This window comes from Serinus canaria, chromosome Z (assembly GCF_022539315.1).
Source record: "Serinus canaria isolate serCan28SL12 chromosome Z, serCan2020, whole genome shotgun sequence".
NCBI classification, from domain to species: domain Eukaryota; kingdom Metazoa; phylum Chordata; class Aves; order Passeriformes; family Fringillidae; genus Serinus; species Serinus canaria.
Window position 1 is genome coordinate 30490103 of NC_066343.1, and position 27128 is coordinate 30517230.

General features: G+C 42.4%; 1 long non-coding RNA gene across 1 annotated transcript; it reads left to right on the forward strand.

Moving 5' to 3' along the window:
- The first annotated feature begins 348 nt into the window (after positions 1-348).
- LOC127061035 (uncharacterized) lies at positions 349-25979 on the forward strand. Its single transcript, XR_007780446.1, has 3 exons — positions 349-421; positions 745-830; positions 25811-25979. It is a non-coding gene; the product is annotated as an uncharacterized LOC127061035 (long non-coding RNA).
- The last annotated feature ends 1149 nt before the right edge of the window (positions 25980-27128 follow it).

Here is a 27128-nt window from a genome sequence, read left to right on the forward strand (position 1 = left end):
TTTCAAACTACCTTCCAGAAAAGAGCACAATCAAGAGAAGGAAACCTCTTGTTTGTGCCTAGTATAACATGAAATATACTGCTGCACGTTTGTATTTGCCCTGTTGTGTCCCTTTCATCACTCTGCATTAGCAGTGATAGAGCAAGAACAGTCCAATAAAGCCTGGAAAGTTTAAAAATTAGTCTCATCACACAAACAATGAGTGTGCAAGGATAATTACTGTTTATTGCAGTTTTAACAAATTTTTCTCAAGTGCAAATAGAAATATATATATATATACATTTGTACATGCACACACTCCACATATATTTATCTGGATTTAATGTACTTTGTTTGAGGCAGCTCTGCTGATCAAACTCGCTGCCAGACTGGTAATGCTCTTCAGCACTGGGTGAAGAAAGGAGGATGAGTAAATAATAAAGTGAGTACCTCATGGCACTTCAGAGCCTGCTTCTGGCATGTGGCGCTGTACTTGGAGAGCTGGACCCCTACCATTACTTTCCCAGTTGTGAGTTGCCCTGTGCTTCTCTGCAGTTGAACCATGAAAGAAGCCTATTCATGGTTCCAAAAAACTGGCATTATCACAAGGGGCCTGTGCTGAGCAGCCAACCTGACACTGTTTTCCCTCATCCCACAGCCTCGGGGGCACATGGGCATGCATAGCTCACCGCATTAGTAGTTCTGTCTGTAAGAACATGGATAGTCACCTCAGAATGGCTTTTTACTTCTGTTTGTTAACAACAGGTTTCGGAGTGGGATGACGCGGAAGAGTTTGTGCGTGGTTACTTCAGGCAAACAAAGATCATGAGTGATATGAGTTCTGTGGTCAGGTAAGGAATGCTGTCTACTGCAGGAAATTCTTAGGCTTCTATTGCTTCTCCAGTGCTTTGCTATTTGTTACTTCCACAGTGTCATCTTACTGTGCTGCAGCAACACTTCCAAGGACCTTGAGCAGGAGCTTTGTTTCTGCACAACAAAACTAAAATCAGAAATAGTTTCAGCTTAAGCATGTCTACATTTAAATGCAAAGTAAACAACAAACTAGAGGTGGGATGGCTGACATATACACACATGTACACATATATAGACAGAGAGGGAGAAAGTACTGAGTGAATATTGCAGAAATTGTGGTAAACAGCATTTATGGAACTTGTCTAGCGATTAAGGTACCTAGAGACAAACAAATACATATCTCTGGGAATATTTACTTTCAAACATGACCCATCACATTTGCTTGTTTGCCTGATTGTGTGACTGCTAGGATGCTGTCACTTCTGATAAAAAAGGTGGCCCTGCCCAGCCATTTGATGTGAAGACCAGGATGGGCTGCTGGAATGGCTGTTTCCTTTTTTTTTTAAATTCTCATGACCCAAAGTGCCCTCTGTCTCGCCTAGATTTTAGCTGTGATAAATCCTCTTTTAGGCCCTTGTGAATGTCACAGAGCTGTGCAGAGGGTGGAGTTTCTTACAGAATTCATACTATGATCTACTAGATCTATAGAAAAAGCACATATACATACGCATATATACACACGTGTGTACACACACACACACACACATATTGGGAGAAGGAAGGCAGCATCAGACAGATGTGGCAACAAGGACTGAGGGGCAGAGTAATTTTATGCCATGGCAATCTCTTCCATAGATCATTTGTGCTACTAGGGAAGTCTGTGTCATTATCCAGACAAAATGACGTGTCTGTCAGATTTGTCTGCAGTAGTGGAATGCCTGCAGTCGTCGCTTCCCAGATAGCAGCTCCATTTATTATCAACAACATCACCACTGCCATAACACTGCTTCATGCTGCAGCAGGAGTGGCTGTGATGCTATAAGATGTGACACTAAAGTTATGTAACAACAGCGCACACCACAAATGGCCTAGTGGGACTTGGTGTGAGTGTAATCCATGGAGATTTACTGAGGCATTTGTGAACAAAGGCATGTCAGCATTTTCCTGTGTTTTCTTGAAGGAAGAGCTAAATGGACAAATTGGTGCCAAAGTATGTCTTTATCCCATGATATTGGGAACCCCAGGGGGAAATTTTGTTTATATCCTAAAAATTGTCAGTACCACTTAGAAAAAAATTCCCGTTGCCTCCTTTTGTTCCTTTTTGTTGCACTTTAACTGTGCTGCCTCAGCATTGCTTTGTGGTGTGACTGTGTAGCAAAAAGGGAAGAGTAATATCATCAGCCAATAAACAGTGGGCTCCCTATGTAAATTTATTCTTATCATGATTATGACCAAGCTCAAAAACCTCTTATATTCTCTGCTGACAGTCAGAAGGCTAGCAGTGCAGAGCAAAGAGCCAGGCAAAACAAAAGCATTCTAAGTTGTGGGTTAGAGGTGAAATTATCCTTTTATTTTTCTGGCAGTTGTGTTATTACTAGCTTTGTTTGTGCTATCCCTTATGGGGATCCTGATATTTGGTGTTCTTTGGGAGAAGGAGGAATTTCTGCAATTAATAACCGAGCAGTAAGTTCTCATTCCTCTCCTTCTCCTTACATCACTTCTGCACCCTGGGCTGATGACCTACCACTGAGGATGTGAGCAGCACAGCCTCTCTTGGCTGATTATCTCACTGATTATTTCCCAGAGACAATTTGTTTCCTTATGGGGAAAATCTATCCGAGTTAGATCTAGGAAAGGACAAGCTCTTCCTTCTTCTGCTTCAGCAGCCCCTCTAGCAGAAGAAGGAAGAGCTTAAGCTTAAGCTTAAGCTTACTTCAATCTTCTGCTTTGCTTGGAAGTTTCCTGGAGGCATGGTGCAAACCTTCTAAACCCTGATGGATAGTGAGGAAAGACTGGGGATATGTAAATAGCTGCACTAAGTTGAGGGAGGCTCACACAGCTGGTAGGAAGTCCTTTGGCATTCTGGTTCCACTGTTTTTGGCTTCCTCCTGGCAGAAACACAAATGGCAAGTTGAAGAACATTTCACAGTGGGATTTGGATTCATGTAGGCAGTACTCTTCTGAACTAAACGTGGGAGGGAGAGAAGGAAGATGGAAAACTCAGCCATCTGTCAACATTTTTAAAGTCACATTGAGAAGGGACATTTTTATTCTCAGGGCTTTTGGAAAACTTTCCCTGACAGCACATTTCACAGAGGACTCTTTCTGACAGGGACCGCTATCTATTTAGTGACACATCTGGTGAAGCAGATTGCACTGTGCCGAGCTGAAGTTCACTGCAGGGCTATGAGCAGTTCAGGGAAGTCGAAGATTGGAGGGAAAAGAATTTTGAAGCCTTTCTGGTGGCTTGACTCTCCCACTAAAGTGCATTTTTAGCTGGTGTTTACTCTCTGGGAATATCCACTGTCACTCAACAAGGTTCTGAAAACCTATGGACAGATTTTCTAATGCATACACTGATAATAATTAACAAACTGAAAACACACTAAATTTCATGAAGAAAACTAAGCACTTACTTCCCTGACATTACAATCAACCCTCCCAACCTGCTCTGTCTCCCAGCTTTTTGTACTTTTCAAAAAGCATGCAGAAGAAAAACCTAAAATAGTTAACAGAATCATCTGGGTGTATTTTGCTCTTCAGGGGCAAAGAATGCAATTATATCAATGATAGTAGTAGGACACAAAAAATAGACCTTCTGTATTTCTTCCTGTATTTGTTCTGATGGAGCACACAGTCTCTTGTAATGCATTGTGCATGGATGTGAAAAAAAACTTCTGAATTTCCTGTTGTCCATTGCTACACTAAAAATATAATTTATGGTCAAGAAGAAAGTATATCAAGGAAGTACAGCAAGAATTTTATTGTTAGTATCATTAAAACATTGAGAGACTATTCAGTTTTATTTAATCTCTAATTGTTGCAAAAATGAAGGAATAGCAATAGCTGGAGTAATGCTCTCAAATTGTCACACACACACAAACACACAGAGTCTCTGCTTCATTTAACTCCTGTCTTTGATTCTGTGCTCACCCTTCCACTGGTCTCTTGTATTCTAGAAACTCCTCACTGGCAGAGGGCACAGGGGGATCTTATTGGGAGCTTTCAGCACCCAGAGTCCTTTGCCAGGGAGAATGTTCATGTTATGAAGTCTTCTTTCTCCCTCTAGGATCACTTGGGATAATTTGTATATGTTGATGGGATACTGCTCTCTTCCTACACTGGTCTGCAGCTCCGAGTTACATCCAAATTAAATACACCCCAGGCCACCTCAGTATGTTCTCTCTCTGTTCTGTTCATGACCCCTGAACCCAGTTCGTCCAGCTCCAGGTTCACACTTGAGCTGAACCATGGGCAATTTCAAGTGTGTTTGCAGCTGTGTTCCTCTGTGCCACATCCTGTGTCCTTCTCAAGACCTCTGCTCTCCTGCCAGGCCTGGCTTTGTCAGCACTTTGCCATCAATTTGTGGTACAAATCTCACTGCACATGGAATAGCAGTTTGCCATTGCTGTCTGTGCAAAGCCATGGTCGTACCACACCAGGGGAAGCAAAAGTGAAACAGAAGAGGCACAAGCTCCTGAGCAGCCAGAGGAATTGCTGGCACAGCCAAGAGAAGCAACATAAAGCTACAGACAGGTCAAGGAAAGATCAGAGAGGGCAAACCTGAGAGGTCTCAGTTCACAGGTCTTGCACATTGCTTGTAAAGCTTACAGTCTAATTTACTACCTAACACTGACATGTTTTATGAAAAATCCTTTCCTTAAGATTTTTCCTCCTGAGAGGCTGAGAGGCCTCAGGAACAAAGTGTAAACAATTCTTGTGTGCTGCTGTGGAATGCAACAGGTGATTGGTCTGTGATTGGTCTCATGTGGTTGTTTCCAATTGATGGCCAATCGCAGTCCAGCTGTCCAGACTGTCTTGGTCAGAGACAAACCTTTGTTATTCATTCCTTTTCTATTCTTAGCGAGCCTTCTGATGAAATCCTTTCTTCTATTCTTTTAATATAGTTTTTAATATAATATATATCTTTAAATAATAAATCAAGCCTTCTGAAACATGGAGTGAAGATTCCCATCTCTTCCCTCATCCTAAGAACATTGTCACAACTAGCAATGGCAATGTTCTGAGGGAGGGTCACACATAGAGGAGAGCAGCAATACTTGGTCAGCTTTGTGCTGGAAATACCCTGGCATTGACAGCACTGGGTGTGAAGTTCTAGAGAGCCTGGAGGCAGGTTCAGCTCCCAGTTCCATGTTAACCAGCATGCCTGCTTTCCAAGCTGAAAGTCCACATAAACAGCCAGAAGAGGAAGCTAATTTTCTTAAACTCATCTGGACGCTCCTGAAGGCAGGTTGAGACTGTGGGGCGTTCTGCATGGAGTCGGGAAGAGCAGCCTGTGTTCTGACCTTTGCCTCACCACAGGCTCCCCACGTACCCATAGCTCAGTCACCTGTGCTGTCTGTGGTACACTGCCCACACTGTTAGCATCTTGCAGTAGGCATGGGAAAGGTGGGAATGGCTGGGCCCCCAGGGCCTCACTGCAGCTGCTGGAATCAGGTAAGAGCAAAGGAGGATGGCCAGGCATGCTGGAAACGTAGCACATACACACAAGCACAGAAGCCTTGTCACACAGAACTGCATCCATCTGTCTCTAAATACATGGACCTTCAAATGGCATTTCCAGCTCTTGGAACTCTTAATATTTTAATTTTACCTCTGTTCTTTATGACAAAGATAATAATAAAATTATTTGCAAAATCCAAGCATTTCTGGGTTGAAATTTCTGATTTCTATTCTTGAAATGTTTCTGCCTTTCTTCTTAGGTGGAATTCCCACTGAATTACTACAGCCTAGGCACTACAGAATTTTGTGACTTTGAACTCCTCTTTCTCCTTCCTTCCCTCATTACCTCCCCATTGAACAGGCTGTTTAAACCCCTGCAGAAGACATAGTCACATCCACAGAACTCTACACAGGATGGTTTAGCTGTGCTGCAACATTATTTTGCTGAAGATCTTGGACCAGGGAGAAGAGTATAAGGGGCTCTAAGGTCTGTATCTGTGACATACCAATGTATCTGTGCATGCTGATGGCCATGCAGACAGAAACATGAAAAATGTCAGAAATAAGAAACAGCAGAAAGGAGAGCACTTGTTTAAAGAAGCTGCTAATAAATGATGGGTGTTGGGAAGACAACGACACCATATGGATCAAGTGAAGGTAAAGAAAACCTGCAGACTCCCAAGGGAGTACTTCCGCTCCCAGCCCAGCCCTCTCCAGCAGCCCTGCTGGATACAGCAGAGTTGAGCTCCCCATCATCACAGCTGCTGTCCTTAGCTGCTGACAGCCTACTCTTCACACCCAATCCCATCTGTGGGCAAGAAGAGACACAGGAGGACCAAGAAGATACCATGCCATGGCCATCCATTCTCAACCAGATCCGGGGAGACTCATCTGTCCTGAAAACCAGCTACTGGGAGATCACTGTGACTGAAGAGCAGAGTACCAGTGACTCAACTGCAGGTCATAGCACACAGTGTACCTACTGCCAGCTGCTGGCAGTGAGTGTTTGTACCTTCCCCAGAGTGTGAATGAGTGTGCACGTGTGTGGGGGGGTGTCTGCCTGGTGTCATTAATTGACAATCCTCAATCTCAACCAGCTGGAAAGTAGAGGGGCCTCGGGTCCCGGCTTCTGTGTGGAGAGGCCTATGATTTTGGGGTGCCTGTGGGAGAAGCCCACAAGGAGGAGGGGGCTTTTCTGTCTGTGCCTCTGCCTGTGTGAGCCCCGTGTGTGGGGGTTGTGAAGGCAGCTTGTCAATGTCAGTGTGCATGGCTGCCTATCCTCTGCATGTGTGTGTGTGATTTTGGGGTACCTGCTCTGATTTGATACTGGCTGAACCTGAAAATGAGAAAGAAGCAACCCTGTTCCTCAGCCTAGGCACTGGCCCAGGGCACTGGGCTGGGCTCCAGGAGCTGCTCCTGACAGAGCCCATTTTCTTTTGGTTGCACGCTGTCTCCAAATGAAGCAATATTTCTGTAGTTACCTGTGAACTCCTCAAGGAAGATGACTCCATGCTTCTCCTGAGAGGTAACAGCATGTCAGCTGCTGTGCCTGCACTCCTGCTCTGTGGTGCAATTGGCTCTCCATCAGATGGCCCTGAGATGTTCAGAAGATCCCAAACTGTGACGAGAGAGGCTCAGAGAAGGTTGTATCTGAAAATGAAACATTTTAAAATGAAATTGCTCTATTAGCCAAAGCAGGTGGTTACAGAACCTCTTCCTGATATGCATAAATTTTAGTGAAGTTACCCAATGTGTTTATCATCAGAACCTCATCTCTGTTCATGGGTGGGATTAACTGCAGTCAGTCTAGAGCTTGATGGACTGAAAACAGAGTACTTGGGAGATGCAGAGGATTTAAATCTACCTGTTTAACTGGTCCTTCAGGGTAAGAAGGTGACTGCCTGCTTCCCACTGGCTGATGTGAGAGAATGAGCATGGCCATTTGAGGGGTAGAAGATGCACTGCCCCTCCTGCCTGCACTCTCTCTTCCCTTTTTCTGTACAGCAAAGTGATACCATGTAGGCATTCTAACAAAATTAATCTGTTTATGTGTCCATTCATGTTCATCCAGACATTGCACAAACATCAGAAATCTGGAAAGCAGTTTTCAGGCCATGGAGGGCCAGGAAAGGATCAAAAGAGTCTGACAACATGCAGAAATTTTCTGGTGGTGTCTTCTTCCTGAAACATCTGCTATGAAGTGCTTCTCCTCCAGTTTTATTCTTGATTAGCCCTTTTTCTGTGTCAGCTTTATTCTATTTTTATTGGTTAGAGTACAACTCAGAGCTTAAATAATTTCTCAGATTAATAGAAGAAGAGTATTTCTATCCTTCAAAACAAATGAAAGTAAGGAAATGTCAGCACTTTTAATATAAGCTTGTGGATTTCATGGGGGCTTCTGCTTAATTAAAGAATTTTTAAAGTTGTGACATCCTTCTAGTACTCTCTTTGGTCCCTATGCGGTAGAAGGAAAAATAAAAACATAATAGTTTTTTATGCCTTCCTGTGCTAAATGTCAGTGTGAATAGGCTTAAATGTGCTCTCATTTCTTGGTGGGCATTTTATTTCCAGGCCATTTGAGAAAGTAGTTACTTAGATTTGTCTGCTGTCACACAGAGCGAAGGAGAGGAGCAGGGTGTTACTTCTGCAGTATCATAAAGAAGTGGAGCACTCATTAATATTTATAATTAACGGCACAAACAGCTGCACATGCTCTGTCTGGCTTCTCTCAATTCGTGTTAGATTCCTTGTTTACAAACATCCAGCGATCACTTAGCTACTGTTAAGGAACAGGAAATGTTTCAAGGTGACACTGTGGAGATCCCCAAGCAGGCTCCCTGCCAGACATTGCACTCCTTTCCAACACAAGCACTTCTTTCTTTGCAACAAACCAGCACTGGGGCCAAGCACATCCAGAAACTATGCTCTCAAGTTTTTACTGTTCAAGTCTGAAGGTGACTTATTAAACAATAAATCGTGAAGAAATAAAGATAGAAACTAAAAAGCTGTGTTTTCCTTGTACATCTTAAAAACAACACAAGTTCTTCCCAAATTCTCATCACTAGGGCAGAAATGTCCCTCTTATGCTTTGCCACTGTGCAGGAGGGAATATACTCACATTTAAAGCCTATTTCCTTCTGCCAGTAGTGACTGTTTGTGCTCTTTTTCTGTTTTCTGCTGAACTGCCTGTCTTTATCCGCCCATCTACCAACGTGCTGCCACTCAGCACTTCCCTTTTCTAGTGTATATGTGGTGCCTGCAAGAAAATGTGAGAATCCCTGTCAGTAATTCTTTAGCAAAAGGAGTGTCAAAGCACTGCTCTTCCTGGTGCTGCAGTTCAGAGACAGCGAGAGAGCCATGGACTGGCTCCTATAATCCCAGCTGCAAGTATCTATAACACTTGAGTCTGTCTTTGGAGTCCTTTCCCTGGGAGAGCATGCCTGACCTTGCTCTGAGATGGGTCTGGTGAAAAAAGAGGGCAGAAAAGAACTGTGAAAATTACATTGCTCATTTCCCACCTTAGCCAACGTGGATCTACATTCTACTTCATCTGCTTGTGAGGTTAAGGTTGAAAAGTCTGGTCTACATGGTCCCTATCTGGCAGTGAGACAAACAGTATATATTTGTGTTGTTCCTGCAGCTTTACTCTTGTGTTTGCTTTTGTTTTACCTTTCAAATCCCTTTTGGTTGTATTTTGAAATAAACAGGGCAGGAGATTCTCTTCCTTTTAATGCTTTTATTAAAGTGATTAGCTCGAAGATGGGGTTTTAGCAGATCCGCAGAGTTCTGCCGCTGCTCCCAGCAGTGACTCAGAAGAGGAGGATTTGCAGCTCTGTCCCCAAGAGGGCAGGGCCAGGAGTCCTGTCCTCGCAAGGCAGGGGGGTACACCCAAGGTGTCTCCTTTTGGGTTATCAGTCCAGCGGGTCCTGGGTCTGACTGACATCGTTTGTAGTTAGGGCGAGGAGTGACCGAGGTTTTCAAGTGTCTCTTCCAGCTTCGGACCCCGGCCCTGCTGTCCAGACACCACTCTGATCCCCCAATTCTGTTTCGGCTCGTCTCTTTTGGGGTATTTTCCAGGATTTGGTAAAAGTCCTGTCCTAAGGTAGTCTGGGTTTGGGGGAAATTTGCATGTCTCCTGAGATGCAAATATCCCCCTCTCCTCTCACCGTCCGGGGGGGGGGGTTGTCTTCTTGGCAGCAGGCTAGGGTGGTACTGAAATAAACAAGAATCTCCTACAATTGAGAGTCAAATGACGATACTTAAGGATACTTAACTGGCGGTTACAACATTTCCCTAACAAAGAACTCTAGGCCAACGGTTAACTCTCAGATCAACTCAAAAACTCCTCTGCTGCTCCTTCTCCTAGGAAAAAAAATGGTAACCTTTTTTTTTTTGTTCATAACAGACCCCCCTTTTTTTCTTTGATCGAGCTTAAACCTAAGCTCGCATCAACCTTAATTTCCTTCGGTATTGATTATAAATTTCTTGAGCCCTTTGGTAATCACAGTTACTTAACTTTGTTTTTCTCCTGGGTTTCTTCAGGTTGGCCTGAACGGCTGGTACCACTATTTTAAAGAAGCAGGGACATATGCACAGTAAAGAAAGCAATCCCCCCAGTATACACACAGTGGGGAAAATCGCTTTTTCCCATAAATCCTTTTTGAAAATCCATAGGTTATCCCACCAACTGGAATCAAGTGTAGGAGTCTGTTCTTGGTTGTTTACATGTGCTAGTTTTTTATCTCGTTTGAAATGTTTCTAATGATTGCATTCTTTATCTCAAATACTGCTTGGAGCCTGATGATTTTATTTAACATAGATATCGGGGTCTGAACTTGGCCCTTACAATTTTGACTTCTCTCAATTTTTATTGCACTTTGCTTCTTCTGTTTGGTTTCTCTTAAATCTTTGTAAATATGAACTCCTAAACTTGATCCAGATTCTTTGTGTAATAAAGAGAAATTTGGTGTTATCATTCTAGTAGTGCAACTACTAGACCAATCTCCTAACAATTTCGTGTATGCTGTAATACCAAAGATCAAAACCAGGGGTTTAGGGCTTTCCCAACATTTACACACTTCTTTCATTTCCTAAAGGGTTTATCTCTTTTTCAGTACCCTCATATGCTTCATAGTAAATACTCTTGTCCCTTTCTTTTTTCTTAACAGACAAAACTGCTAAATACCTTTTACAAACCATTTTCTTACCACTTTTACCATCTCTTGTCTTTTTACCAGATCTATCAAGCTTGCTTCAGTAACATTACGTTTGAAGCTCAAACCGGTTTCTCCTACAGGGCACTCTCTCAGGAGTTGCTGCATCAAAGTGGCAGTATTCTGGGCCATCCATCCTTTCTCTTCCTTTTCACAAAAGACCAATTGGGAGAGGTTAACACAAATAGGGTTGGAACTTTTATCGACTCTCGACAAGGAGCTTATTTCTCCCTCCTCGAGGGGTTGGTAGCATTCACAACACGGCTCTCCTGGGCTCCCCAGAGCACCAGCAATTAAAGCCATCATTACTACCCTTCCCAAGGGTCCGGTATGGGTCATCTTACACAGCCTGCCCCCACCCGGTCTTGCCTCTTGAGGATTTCAGGTTTTTTAGCCCTTTAAGAGTCCTTTCTTTTTTATCCACCTCCTCTCTGGTTACCTCTCTTGGTCTGTCCCTACTAATTTTTATTTCTCCTAGGGAGGGTACTCTGTAGAAGTTTAACTTGGAATATTTGATTTTGAGTTGGGGGAGTTTACTCAGAATTTTTTCTAGAATTACTTTAACAGTTTTTCTTTTCTCTTAACGTTTTACAAACCTCATTTAAATACAAAACTGTTTTACAACACTCTTAGATATGTTATGATTCTGATACTCTTTCTATACAGAACTCTTTCTATACAGTTCAGTCTTTTTTGACTCTTTCTTCTGAGAGTCAATTTTAAGTCACTTGGTCCTTTTACCACAGTATTACTCAGATGAATCAACTGGAGATGTAGTTGAATCTCGTGCAGTGCCCAGGGGTGAGACTGGCCCTTTTATCTTGGTAATGTGAGTCCAGCCTTTTTCTCTGGTCCGCACAGCTGAATTAGTGACGAGGAGTACCTGGAAGGGGCCTTCAAATTTAGGCATTAACGGTCCAGTATTCCATGACTTTATCAGAACCCAGTCTCTTGGGTTAATATTATGAACCTTTGCTTCAAGAGGGGAAGTTTGGGGGAGGTATCCTTTTTTTTCTAAGTCCTTCTAGTGTCCTTCCAATGATTTCTAAATACTTTCTGGTAGCCTCTTCTCCTTCCAGATAGTCTCCTGTACTATAGGGTGTTAACAGGAATGGCAGTCCAAACATCATTTCATAGGGTGAAATCCTTAAGTCAGACCGAGGTCTTGTTCTGATGCGCAAAAGCGCTAGGGGCAAACACTTCAGCCAATTCAATTTTGTCTCTTCTACCAATTTAATTAATACATTTTTAGTGTTTTGTTCATCCGCTCCACCCTCCCAGAACTCTGGGGGTGCCACGGAGTATGCAGTCTCCATTCTATTCTAAGGCTCTGATTATATTTGCAATGTTTGGGCTACAAAGTGTGAACCTCGGTCTGAATCTATGGTGTTTACTATTCCGTATCTGGGGATAATGTTTTCCAAAATTACACTGGCCACAACTTGGGCCGTTTCCCTTCTAGTCGGGAAAGCTTCCACCCAATGGGTGAGATGATCTACTATGACTAGTAAATATTTATACCCCTGCACTGGGGGCATCTCAGTGAAATCTATCTGTATGTTTTGGAAAGGTCTTAGAGCTAATTCTCTCCCTCCAGAGACTACCTGTCTCATGACTTTCTGGTTTACTTTTTGACAAATGAAACACCCTTTTGTAATTGCTTTTGCTAGGCTATATACCCCTATGCACAGGTTATTTCTTAAGAAATGATCACATAGCCCCTGAACTGCCCAGTGGGTTAGTTTATGTAGTTCTGTTAGTACTGCTCGAGCAAGTGCTTTATTCAAAAACACTCGTCCATCTGAAGTTAACCACTCCCCTTGTTGCCCCTGTTGTAACTTTAAATCTTTTAAAACCTCTAACTCTTTTTCACTGAATATGGGTTCTTCTCTTCTTTTGCTCTCCTCAGGTGTGGTTTCTGCTTTAAGAATTTTCACTGGTGATCTCCAGGTTCCAAGGCTGCTTCCTTTGCTATCTGATCAGCCAATCGGTTTCCTCTAACTTCCAGACTGTCTCCTCTTTGGTGCCCTTTATATGGACCACCGCTACTTCTATGGTTTCTGTAGAGATTCTAATACAGACCTGACCAGGTTCTCATGAGCTAAGCTTTTTCCTTTGGAGTTTAGATATCCTCGCTCCTCCCATATTTTCCCAAATGTATGAACTATCCCAAATGCATATTGAGAGTCTGTATAAATGGTTCCCCGGTCCCCCTCCAGTAAGTCTAATCCTCTTTTCAGGGCATATATTCACAGCTTTGGGCTGACCAGTTTGGGGGGGAGTGTTCCCTTTTCATAATTTGTAAGGTCTCTCCTTCTATGATGGCATAACCTGAAGCGCTTTCCCATCTATTACCCTAGAAGAGCCCATCGATGAACAAGATTCTTCCAGTGGCTAGAGGTGCTGATCTCTAAATCCTCCCTTACTTTGTTGGAGGTTAATCAATTCAAGGCAATCATGCTCTAAATTCTCTACAGGCTCTCCCATTAGGAAGGGTGGCTGGGATTGAGGGAATTGGATGTAATAAAGTCTAAGTCATCTGTGTTCATTAGTATGATTTCATATTTTAATATTCTGGCATCGGTTAGCCACTGCTGAGCCCTCGGCTCAGCACTGTTTTAAGATCGTGAGGAGTATGTACCTTAATTTTCCTGTAGGGTCAATTTTTTGTTTCTCAATCAGGATAGCAGTTGCTGCTACTGCTTGTATACAAACTGGCCAGCCTCTAGCCACTGGATCTAACAATTTGGAGATGTAAGCCACGGGTTTTCTGCAGCCCCCCCACTCTTGAGTTAGTACACCATAGCTATACCCTCTCAGCACTCACAACAGGTCAAAGCTCTTCTTGAGGTCTGGTAGGCTTAAAACCGGGGCAGAAGACAATTTGTTTTTTAGGTTTTCCAGTTGTTGATCATCTTCTGCTGTCCAAGTCAAAGGATCTGGAGCTACTAATTTACTGTATAAGAATTTACACTTTGCGTGTATTGATCTAACCATAACTTGCAATATCCAAACAGGCCCAGGAGTTTTCTCACATCTCTTTTTGTTTTTGGGGCTGGGAGAGATAGAATGCCTGAGATTCTGTCAGGACTTAACTTCTTATATCCCCCTCCTATTATGTGCCCAAGAATGTTACTTCAGATTGTACAAACTGTAGCTTTTCTGGGAAATTTTTAGTCCCTTCTCCCCCAGAAAATTCAAAAGCTTAATGCTAGTCATTCTGACCTGTTCTTTTTCCTCCCCTGACACCATCAGGTCATCAACATACTGCAGGATTTGTACTCCTTCTTCAGGAACAAACTGTTCTAACAAACTCTCCAGGGCTTGTCCAAAGAGGTTGGGGGATTCCGTGAACCCTTGTGGTAATCGGGTCCATCTTAGCTGTTGTTTTCTTTTGTATCTGGATCCTCCCATTCAAAGGCAAACCCAATCTCTACATTCCACTGCCAAAGGGCATGACCAGAAAGCATCTTTCAAATCTATGACAGTGAACCAAGCATGTTCTCTGGAATCTGGCTTAGAAGAATATACGGGTTGGGCACAACTGGAGGTCTAGCAATGGTCCTTTAGTTGACCTCCCTCAGATCTTGTACCAGCCTATATTTCCCTCAGCTTTCTTAACTGCCAATATAGGGGTATTGTGTGGTGACATACAGGGTTCTAAAATTCCCTCTTGTAACAGTTGTTCAATAACTATGGCAAGCCCTTTCTTTCCTTCTAGGGAAATTGGATACTGTTTAACCCGTATGGGTGAAGTTCATCTTGCATTTTAGTGTATGGTGGTAATGTCCAATAGGCCCCGCTTTCCCCCTTCAGCCCATACTCAGGGTTTATTTCTGCGATATCCCTTGGGATATCTTCATATTGTCACCACCATCCTCCTTTTCTTGGGACAATCCCAACTCCCAATGAACCTGCAGATCTCTTCCTAACAAACTTTTTTCTAACTTAGGCAGATAAACAAAATTAGCTTCATACTGTCTAGAGTTTCCTTTATTTTTACACCTTCTATCACTGATGCTCTAATAGTTTCCCTTCAACCCCTAACACTTCACAAAATTTTTCCCTACTGACATACCTTCTGGTACTTTGTTCAGACAAGACTTTTCTGCTCCTGTATCAACCAAAAATTCAAATTCTTCATTAGGGGTCCACCTCAAAGTTACCAAGGGCTCTTCTAGATGTTGCATGGGATCCCCTAAAGTATAGAGCCCTTGACACCTTTAATAATCACCCCTAAGAATCCTCCCTAAGTCATCTTGTTCCCTGGCTATTGCCTCATCAGTACTAAGCTTTCTACATAACTTCCTTATATGACCTATCCCTCCGCAATAATAGCAGCACTTGATTTGAGGTCTCTCTATTCCGCTTGTACCTGACGGTACTGCCCAATCCTTGCCTCCTCCTGGTGGTGGACCCTTGGATTGTGGGATAGAATAGTTTGCCCCTACACTTTCTCTAGTTACCGCAACCATGATATTCAGAATGGAATTCATCTCCCCCCAAGTGTAGATATTTGGACTTAAGAATTGATCCACTTGGTTAGCTATGCCCACTGGGTCCTCAACTAAATGCCCTAACTCTTTCTTGAATCCTCTCACCTCAGAAGCGGTTAGAGGAGCGTTCACAAAGCCAACATCTCCTGCTACCCCTCCCATAGGAACTTCTCTGAGGGGAAAAAGTTTCTCTACCTTGGAGGTCTTAGATGGGGTATTGCAGTGTGGCCCATCCTCAGACACTGAACTACCAGTTTGAGAGCTATCAGGATTCCCCTGAACTCTCTGCAGGTCACCAGGTGTATTCGGCGATAGCGGTTTATCAGGCAAGGAGGCATTTGTGCCCCAGCTAGGAGGAGGTAAAGGGACAGCAATAGGATGGGGAGAAGAGCCTGCATGCATATTAAATGGAGCTTGAGAAGGGGTAGAGAATGTAGCCTGTGGAATAGGCACTTGTGGTGGTGCTGAAGGAACTGAGGGAGCTGAAGGGGGTGCCAAGGGAGTGGTTACTAAGGGAGATACTGGGTCTGCCGCAGAGGAAGCCAAAGGGGTAGGGGAAGGAATTACAGGAGGTGGTAATGAGATAGCAGCCGGAGGAAAGGCTGCATCTGCTCTTTGAGGTGCTCGAGGAAGAGGATTATAAGGTAAAGGGGAACCCGGGGGTAAATAGTCCAGGGGGTCCCATCTTTTACTAATTCCAACATCCCCTCTGTCATTCCCCTCTCTCTTCCTCTGTACCCTACAAATTCTCACACCTTCATCCCCAATAACACTCTTTAGCCAACAATCTGCATACAATAATTGCTCAGGATCAGTGTCCTCCTGAGCTGTCAGATATTGACTCAGCTGCTGGCACATCCACTTATCCTTTGTCCCACACCAGGGCCATCCTCCCAGCACTTCTAATTCTGGCCAAACTTCTACACAATAATGGATCATCTTAACCTTATCCAATCCCTCGGTGGCCTCTATAGAATCCCATCTTTCTAACAGTTCTCCTAAAGGACAGTTGGGAGGTATATTCCTCAGCCTCTTGCCCTCTTTCTTGCTGTTATATCCTCCCATTTTCTTGGTCTCAACAGAAAAAAAATTTAAGAAAAAAATTGCCTGAAGCTCAGGACTTTATATTTATACTACTGCCTGATTTCGCTATGTATCACGACTTAAAACCCGGCCTCCTTCGCCAAGGCCTGACTTCCTTCGTCAGGACTTAAAACCCGGCCTCCTTCGCCGAGGCCTGACTTCCTTCGTCAGGACTTAAAACCCGGCCTCCTTCGCCGAGGCCTGACTTCCTTCATCAGGACTTAAGTTTGCCTGCAGGGCTTTGAGCTTGCTCGAATCCTTCTCAAGACTTACAATCTGCCTGACCTCCTTCATCAGGACTTAAAACAAACCCCGGCCTCCTTCGCCGGGATCTGTGCCTGACTTCCTTCGTCAGGACTTAAACCCCAGCCTCCTTCACTGAAATCTGTGCGTGCCACTCACCCAAAATTCCTCCGCACGCCCGGAGGGGGGGGCCCTAACTCCCCCTTCGGAGGCTCTCACTCACTCGAATTCCAAACGCTTCCCTCCGTTCCCGGCCGGCCCCCTCGCGGGAGTCCGAAACCGCGGTAATGGGAGGTCCCACTCGCTTCAAAGATCTGGAACTAACCAGTCTCGTCTCATTCACACACCATTCACTCGCCCCCACTCCCGCCGCCGGTATTTTCTCACCAATCCGGCGCTCCTCGGCGTCACTGGTCCAAGCTGATCTCCTCGGGTCCCCAATCCGGCGCTCCGGGCGACCGTCCCAGTCCTGGTGTCCTCTTCAGGCGTGGCAATCTCGGACGAGGCCCCCAGCTGAAATAAACAGGGCAGGAGATTCTCTTCCTTTTAATGCTTTTATTAAAGTGATTAGCTCGAAGATGGGGTTTTAGCAGATCCGCGGAGTTCTGCCGCTGCTCCCAGCAGTGACTCAGAAGAGGAGGATTTGCAGCTCTGTCCCCAAGGGAGCAGGGCCAGGAGTCCTGTCCTCGCAAGGCAGGGGGGTATACCCAGGGTGTTTCCGTTTGGTTTATCAGTCCAGTGGGTCCTGGGTCTGACTGACATCGTTTGTAGTTAGGGCGAGGAGTGACCGAGGTTTTCAAGTGTCTCTTCCAGCTTCGGACCCCGGCCCTGCTGTCCAGACACCACTCTGATCCCCCAATTCTGTTTCGGCTCGTCTCTTTTGGGGTATTTTCCAGGATTTGGTAAAAGTCCTGTCCTAAGGTAGTCTGGGTTTGGGGGAAATTTGCATGTCTCCTGAGATGCAAATATCCCCCTCTCCTCTCACCGTCCGGGGGGGGGGGTTGTCTTCTTGGCAGCAGGCTAGGGTGGTGCTGAAATAAACAAGAATCTCCTACAATTGAGAGTCAAATGACTATACTTAAGGATACTTAACTGGCGGTTACAACATTTCCCTAACAAAGAACTCTAGGCCAACGGTTAACTCTCAGATCAACTCAAAAACTCCTCTGCTGCTCCTTCTCTTAGGAAAAAAAACGGTAACCTTTTTTTTTTGTTCATAACACATTTCTTTAATAGTTATGGAAAATTGCATTCCCTTCTCCCAGTTTCCTTCTGCAAAGCCCTCAGCAATATTTGGTAGTTTTCTTTTCCATATTTCAGTCTCAGATCTCAAGATTAGGCTATTTCATTCCTTGAAGGGTTGTGTGCCTCATTTTTACTGGCTGAACAGCCACGGATACTGCTGTTGTTTTTCAGTTCATGCAGAAGCATTCCCTCTGCTTCTCATGGCACTGAAATTGTGGAATTTTTTGAGTGTCTTCCATATCTTTGATCACATAATTAAATCAAGCAGACAGAATGCAGACTTTTGTTGGAATATCCACACTCTATGGTCTACTATCCACCCAATCATGGAAAATGGTTTTCTAAAATGAATTCTGAACACTTTAAACCTGATGAAATCTCTAAAATCTTTTTTCTTCTCCACCTTTCCCTTATAAATTCTTTCCTATAATTGAGTGAACAGTTCATGCTAGACTAGGGTTTTAAGTAACTTCTTGCTTAACAAGGAAGAACGGTAATCTCCACTAAAAAACTTCATGAGAAATCTGAAAGATACAAGAGCACATTCTTTTGTTTGCCATCTGTCCTTTGTTTCTGAGCAAATAGATGACTAAAAGTAATTTTTATTTTTATTTTACTTTTAATTTTTTTTTTTTATTTTAGTGTCTTATTTGCTTTTTAAACACCTTGAGAAATGGGTTTTTTTTCTTTCTACTGTTCCATCGTTTACATCTGGACTTTCAGGTCTCTGGATACATGTTACATCAGTGTGACTATACAGTATGGACAGATTCTTCTAGATAGTCTGTGCATGGAGAGTGTAATGTTTAACAAAATTTGTTTTTTGAACCCACCTCATGTCACCCTGGAGTTTTCATTCACCCCAAAATGTAGGTTACAATCAGCAATAATACACTTCTTCAATACACAGCTTTATGAGAAATACCAAAGTGGTTCAGTTAGAATTCTCTGTAATATGCTCCCCACCCTGATGCTGCCCGTTCCCAGTCTCACCAAGATGTGACACATGGGTTGAAGCCAGCTCTAGTCCATTACTGTCTAGGTTTTGTGCCTTAACTAACTTGACTGGGACAAGTTGTTCAGTGTTGCACTCTCATAAAATTTTAAAGGCTTTCAAGTGGAGTCAAAATCATGTTGTCATGTTGGCAGTTTTCTATAATGTATCTAAATCCATGCCTTCATAGTAAGCCATAATTTTATCAACAAATTGCAAAAAACATGGTATTTTTAGCTGTTTTTAATTTCTTCCGCTTATAAGAGAAACTACTCTTTAGAGAACCCAAACAAATTTTCAGCCATTTTTGATAATTTTGAACAAATGACCAAAGACAGTACTGTGAATTTCATTATTAAATTTGAGCTGGCTTCTCTGAAAAGACTTAAGATGTACTCCTAAATCAATCCAGGCTGAAAACAGCAGAAGTAATTAAATTAGTTCCTTTCCTTGGCTATTCAGCCCCCTGTTCAACAATAAAATTGCTGAAACTAATTAATATGGCACAACCATTGATTATAAAAATACCATATTTCTGAAATATGAGCTATAAATATATTTTAATGAAAACTGACATGCCAGTTCCTAGGTCTTAAATGAAATATGATTCCTTATTTTGCAAGTAGCCTGGAGTCAGGGGAGTCAGAGAATGCTGTGAATTAAGAAAGCTCTGTGATAATCTATGACAAAAGGGAATAAATCATAATTGATAATCTCTAGATTCCATAGAGCTTTTTTTTTTCAAAGCATCATTAGAAAAAGAAACAACATGGGAGACTCAAGAGAAAACCCAGAGGACTTGTAAGAGGAAAAGAAAGTGAATTGCAAATTAATATTGTCAATTAAAAAAAAAAAAGTAGGATAGATAATTAGCAGGCATCTGCCAGTGAAGGTAAAGTCTAATCTCTCAGACCGACAGTTTAAAAGGTCACATGAGACCTGTAGTCCTACAGTTATGTTATAATTTTCTCTTAAATTCAAAAGAGCTATGAAATTTGCTAAGGAATGCATGTAGTACCCAGTTCAGTTTGTTGAAATAGAGTATGATCTGCTGGGTAGCAACACACAAGATATCTGAGAACAAATTCTATTTCTCTTGAGGAAGGCTATGGTAAAGCTTTTCTGTTCTAAATAGGAAGATATTGCACTCTACTGCCTGGCAGGAACAAGCTCAAACTTCCATTGCAAGGTTTTGGATAGCCTGCAACCATGAATTAAGAGGATGACTTAATCAGTTTATGGTTGACACTTGTTATACCCTGGAAATTAATGAGTGACTTACCTCAAAGTCTATGGAAAAACATACATTTTCAGTGACTTCAGTGAGGTGTGAGTGTTTCAGAGGTGAACCATGGTTTGTAACACATGATACTTTGTGGTATTGCTGGCCTTTCTAAAACACTTCTGTTTAGAAACAAGAAAGACAAGAGGGGACAATTGTGCTGTGACAGGTGTGTGTGTGCCAGGTCTGACTAATACAAATAGCTTAAGGGTCCTCAAGGGCCTTAAAAGCACTGCCCGATTCACCACAGATCTTTTCAATTACATATCACACTGTGACTTGACCGTAATGCCATTAGCTATACAATTTTTATCCAATTTGCTGTCCCTGAAGAATTCAGGCATTGTCCTTCAGGTCTGCTTTCTGAGAGCTCTGACAGCCTGGGTGAAGCCAGCTCTACCAACCTATTTTTAACACATTTGCTTCTCTTGCTGAGCATATAAATTTATTATTAGAGTTCAATTCTTTCAGGCTTTATGTGTTAATGCAAAATGAGACTTATGCAATCAAAAAACTCGGTTGTCAAGTGGCTGAACTTCAGGTAGTAAGAAGTGGTGGCCTGGTTACCGTCTTATAGCTGTCATAGCTACATTAAACTAGTAGTTCCTGCAATTAAGTTGTGAAATCTATCTCCCTGTTTTAACACTTTAACAGGCACACTCTATCAGTATAGGATGTAGCAGGAGAAAATGAAAGGCAGGTAATGGTCTGTGTATTATAGAAGCATTCTGGAGATTTTCTTAGGAAATATTGCAGATGCTTGATTCTGCTGTTAATCCCATGCTTTGGTTATGACATATCTCTGTGCATCATGGAATAACAAGTCCAGCTTGTCTGTAGCCCGTATATTGGGTATTTACACACTCTACAACGCATATCAAAGCATATCCCTATTTATTAAATGTCCAAAGGTTAATGTTAGCCTCCATTTCATCAACAGCACCAGCCTCCATAAATAGGTTTTCAGTCTAGCCACCAGCTTTATCCTGGCTGCTTTTGTACCAGGGTGGAGAAGAGATACCTTGATGGTGTCTACAGTTCTTGCTCAATTTTCCTCTAAACAGCTTTATTTGAACATTTACCTTTGTTATGTTGCACCCAAATCTTGATATCTGGAAAAAGCTGCAGCTGTTTTGTAAGGTATTTGTCATGGAAATTTGTCATTTTTTCTCTGCAATATTTGACTGCTGCTATCCACATCTGGTTTGAATCAACTTATTAAAAGTATTGGGGGATAGAATCTATATCTTTCATTTTGTGGGATCATTGTTCATAAATTAATTTTTCTGCAAGCCAAAGCAGTAGAAATTTTATCAGTAATGACTGAGAAAATGAAAATATGCAGTTGTTTGGTTTCAACTTTAAAATTGCAACCAATTTAATTTTGATGTGGAAAATACATCTCTTTTTCTAGTTTCATTTTGGTTTTCAGTATACTATTTGTAGTGGCTAAGCATTTTCAGCAGTGATGTGACCCCAGAGTATGAGAGAGGTGCCCTGTCTGTTAGAGAGGAAGATAGACACAGCCAAACAAGTACCATTGCTTAGTGATGGTGGTGCTCTTGAGTCTGACACAAATGGTTTAAGGTCTCTTCTAGCTTGATGTAGTTGGTGTAGTACACTATGGACTTTTTTTAAGTAACTGTCATTTATAAGAAAACACTCATAGCCACCAAATTATGTGTTCAGAAGGTTTTGAGCTTTTTTAACTTGATGTTTCCTGTTTGTTTTCAGTTTTCAATTTTTTTAACTGAGAAGGAAGATAGATGAATTATGATTAAGGCCTTTTCAGGAATTGGTATTTTACTCTTGGCTCTCTTTGAACTTCTGTCATTGACAGCACTTAGGCTGGGGTTTGTGTGTGCAAGCACTCCTATTGTTTTGATCTCTAATCCCTGCTCTCTTTCCATTGGAACAGAAAAAGAAATAGTGCTTTAAATTCATATATGAATTATGTTCTGTTCCACCACCATGAGTAAAGCAGAAAAATTACCCAAAAAACATTGCTTAATCTGTTGGGAAGATAAACTTGCATAATGGCAGGAAGCTGTTTAGCAAAGAGATGAAATTGGAGAGAAATTTTTTAATTTGGTTTTCCCATCATCTTAATATAATAAGCAAAGCAATTTTGTACAGCAGGTCAAACAGTCTGCAAATGCAATTTATCAGTACCAGAGGGATATGACAAGAAATTGTAGCATAGGACCCCTTTTGCATTTAAGGAAAGGCAATGTTGCAAAGCCCCTCTTCCTTTTGCTCTTTGGTCATGCCTGAGCACTCAATTTAGGATTGAAGATGGAACTAAATTCTTATTTTGTATGCTTGTTGGGAAAATCATGTCATTCTCATTATTCTTAATCTGTGCCTCTTTAAAAAGGGTGGATGAACTCTCTATGTCAATCTAACAAGTTTAGCTACTCAGTGTTGCTAGCAGAATTATTCCAGGATTCCTCCATGCTAAGAAACTGTTAAAGTCCTAGGACTTAAGTATTGGATGAAAAAGGCATTAAGAAAGTCACTTTTGATATCCTAATTCATGTAATCCTAATTCTTGTTCCAGAAGTATCTGGTTGCCTCTGACTATAGTTTCTGCACAATATGAGATAATTAACCACAGCAACAACAAAATCATGTTAAATACCATCCAGTAGTCCATAACCATGTTACTTGTGGAATTATAACCCCCAAACATTTCTTTCCAAGCTTTTTGTGCCCTGGTGCTCTGCTGGTAACAATAATGCTAAACATCACTTGTCATGATTCACTTCAGTGTTCTGTGTCAGCAACCAGTCAAATCCTGCATCTGCTTTGGTGAAAGGTGCCATTCAGACCTGCTCTGGGGTAAAGAACATGGATGTTGCAGGGAGATGGTCTCCAAATGACCTGTCTTTAGCCTCTGAAAACCTTCTCAGGAGATTTATTACTGTGCACACAAAAGGGATTTAGGGCTGAACAGAGTCAAGTGCTGCAGTAGATGAAGATCTAAGAAGATGAAGATCTATGGAGATGAAGAGCCAGGGTTTTTTCACAGATGTGCAAATGTGTGGGCAGGGCTCAGCTTTGCTGACTCTCAGCTGCTGGGGAGGAGCAGCAGGTGAAGGAAGGGATGTGTACTGACAGCTTAATGCTTTCCTCCCTCAGACCATGCCCCTCAGGAGGGACACATGGCCCAGGTCCATGCCATCCCCCATTCCAGTGGTGCCCTGAAGTCACAGCACCCTGCCTGTCCTCATGCATGGTCCCAGCTCTGCAATCTGTGAGGGCCAGCTCAGTGTCCTTGCCTTGGGACTGACTTCTAGGTAATTGCTTTTTCCCCTTCTAGTTCTGTCCAAACTGTTTACACTGCTCATGCACCATTGTGCAGAAATGTTTTACTACTGAGTTGAGGGCATGGAAAGCAAGCAGTGAAGTCGATAATTTTGATCTTGAAGACAAGATTTAAAAATCACCAGTGGAACACCTTCCAATATAACATACTTCTTTTTTTCTGGGATTATCTGTGTACCAAATTGACCAGAAAGATACACTGTGCAGAAGGAATTACCTTCCCACTGCTTTTCAGCTAGACCAAGTGAAAAGTAGGCCCTTTCAAGAACTTCAATTTTGCCAACAATAATTTTGCTATCTCCAAAGAGCTCCACACAGGTGTCTGCAAAATGTTTATATCTGTCCTGGAAAACTATTTGTTGAAGTGTTTTTATGTGGAACTTGTAACACATTGAAGAGTGCAAGTGCACGCTTGCTGCAAAGTGAAAACCACTGGTTCAGCAGATGCAAGCACCCTTTCCCAAGCATTGTGGGAATTTCAAGCTGCATGGGAAATGGACAGAGTCACAGTACCTTGGCGTGCTAATCTGGTCCTGATGAGTCATTGCTTGTTGGTAATGGAATTCTTTAAAGACAAGAGTGAGTCATCTTGTGCAGTACCAAACAGGAATTGAATTGCCTCTGGGCATAGAATTACAAGAAAGCAAAGCCAGGGAAATCCTTTTAGTGCTGCAGTAAAAGCACACAGATTACAGGTGGTGATGCTAAATTGATCAGTCAAAGAGAACAGGACAAACATGTGACTCGTAGCAGTAGCCAACAGAAGAATTTTAGCTAGAATGTCCTAGATGACCTCTCAGTAGAAAATTATGTAGGCTTTGTTGCTACCCCCGTTTCTGACATGGGAATCTTGTCCAAGTCTGCCAGAATGATCTGAAAGCAGTCTTTGTGATGGCACAAAATCTTATGTCAAAGCATTTTTAAACTGGTCCTAAATTCAGTATTTAATGAAGGGGCACAGAGTGGGAACAAACAGTGCCTGTTTTGTAGCAGGGAATCACCACCCAGTGTGTGGAACACAGGGAAGAACATCTGAGCAGCCTAAAAGCTACCTTTCTGTCTTCTTGATCTGGAGCTGCTATGGAACCGCACTGTCTCCTTGTGTAAATTAACTCCTGTGTACTGCCTCAATGGCTTCAGGGCTGCCTGAAATTTGTATAATGCTGCAGATTGAAAGTTGTGTCTTATATCCTCAATGCCTTGTCTCATGACAGTAAAATGTGCTTATTTCATAGAATCACAGAAGGGTTGAGGTTAGAAAACCATCTAGGGATTCTGAATCCAGGCTTGCAACTAAAATAAGGACCAACTGGAGCAGGTTGCTCAGAGATGTGTACAGCTCAGTCATGAGCATCTTCAAGATGAAGATTTCACAACTTCTCTGGCTAGCCTTTCCAGTATTTGATCACATTCAAGTAACTAAGTTTTTTAGTAACTTTTTTCCTCAGACTTGCTGTATATAATTCATCTATAGGTAGACTGGAGTCTCAAAACTGTTGCAGATGCATTACTCGTCAGCAGTAAAGGTTCTTCTGTGCCTTGCTCAACCACTGCCCCGGTGCAGGGTGTATACCTGCTGAGGGTATAATGCATCAGAGGGACTTTGCAGGTTGCTGCTGTGAGAGTTGTATGCCCTGTGCCACTATCTATCAGGCAGCCTGACCTGTGCCACGATGCATTTCTGTAACTGCAGCGGTGACATTGCTGCTGCTAAAAGTAACCACCTGATAATGTGGAATGAGCTGATTTCCCTGTGGGAGGGTTCATGTAACTTCTTGCAGTCTGCTCAGCACAGCAGCACATGTACCTGGTTTCTCAGTTCATCTCTGACTTCTGCACTACGGGAGTGCCCATGAAATAAAACTTATGCTGCGCTTCCCAGGCCTGGCCTTTCTTTAGAGTAAACTAAGGGCTAAGGGCAGGTCTGCCTTTTTTTTTTTTTTTTTTTCAATCTCTGTCACAGTGATAAAGTGTGAATGCACTTTCATTTTTAGGCCACTTTTTGAGGCCTGTACTGCATTCCAACCAATATTGTCCCTAAGTGTTCTCAACTTCTGGCTTTGGCAGCCTGTTGGCTCAGATTGGTAACACATCCCAGGTCTGGCCAGGAGGACCCCAAATCCTCATAACAGCAGAGGATTCTTACTTACCCCTGACATCAGATGTTGGAATGACAGATGCCCAGACATGGGTTATACCAGCGCTGTCTTTAATACGTTATTCTTTCTTTTGACAAGAGTGGCAAGTCATCAAAACTTTATAAGAAGACATAGTACACAGGCAATTTGGAAAAAAAGCAAGGTTTTATTTTGCTTTCCTCCCCCACCAAAGTTTTGGTAGCTGTAATAACCAGCACATTCAATGCCCAGTTTATGACACCAAAATGGAATGGGAGATATTGCCCAGCAATTTGTACCATTGTGCTCACAGCATTTTTCATTCTCTCTTCCAGTTTTTTCATTTCTGCGATGTCCTCAGGAGAAGTTAGTGGTGCTGAGCCCGACAAACAAACTGAGCCTTCCCTGATCCTCTCCAAGTCTGAGATAAGGAAAATGGATGTCAAGTGTGTAATGAACTTGGGGCTCATTAGACAATCCTTGACCAGCTGGCCTGGCTGCTTTCTGAACTGAGAGAAACACAGGTGTTAAAAGTAGGACATGATGACATCTAAGCCATCTACGTGAAATGGTTTGGAATATTTTCCCAGGGGGTAAATTTGTAGGTGTGGGTAAATTTGTAGGTTAGACCTTTTGAGATACATTTACACTGACTTCTGTAATTTATATAATCTAATGCCATATCTTAGTCCCTTTGGATTATGAGGACTCTTTTAGAGTCTGTAGGAGAATACCAGTTCAATAGACTTATGAAACTACTTGTTTGACTGTGGTTTTCTGATTATATTAATCATCTGAGTACTCCACCCAAAATCTGAATTTCTGGTTTCCATGTGTGTGCGTGCATACGTGTATGATCTGCTTTCATCCAATATCAGGTTTTTCAGATCCCTGTGGAGAATTTCCTGCAACACTGATAAGAAGGTAAAATATGAAAACTATTTATAAAAAGTGCTAATACTAGGTTTGAGAATACTTGTGCTGTTGTGTGAACACAGTAAAGAATATTGGACCCACCTCTGCATTTGCTGCAGCAGAAGGGAAAAAACACCTGGACGATATCAGTGCTTGATACAGTTTAGAGGAGGACACACCAATGGTGGTAAATATTTGCTGCCCATGTTGTTGCACAGCAGGTGTGTGAACATAAAAAATATTAGTGAGTTGTGTGCAAAGAGGGTCCTTGTTTCCAGCATTAGACACAGATAAGGCTCATAATACTTCTCATTTCCTGTCAGCTTTTTGAAAGCACTGGTGAGGAGTATTGATGCAGAATGTACAGCCTGTGGGGTTCAAAACAAGGGACTTAAGGGCCAGCTTTTTGACTTCTAGACGGGAACAGTGACTTTACTTTATTTGGAAGTTTATGCTGAAAGACAAAATCTGTTTCATATTACATATATCATGTGAAAGCTGGTGGAAAGATGCTACTTCTGAAATTATTCTTTAGTAGCTTCTGCATTGGCTATCTTTTGCCATTATTTGGGAAAGGGCAGGAGAACAGAGGGAAGAGGAGCACAGGCAATCTCTCTCTGTACCATTTCATCATTCACAACATGATGATCAATCTGAACAACTGGGAACATGGTTGCCACTGTCAAATACTGAGTATGTGGCATTTTGTTTTCCTTTTCTATGCCTCCTGGATGGTTT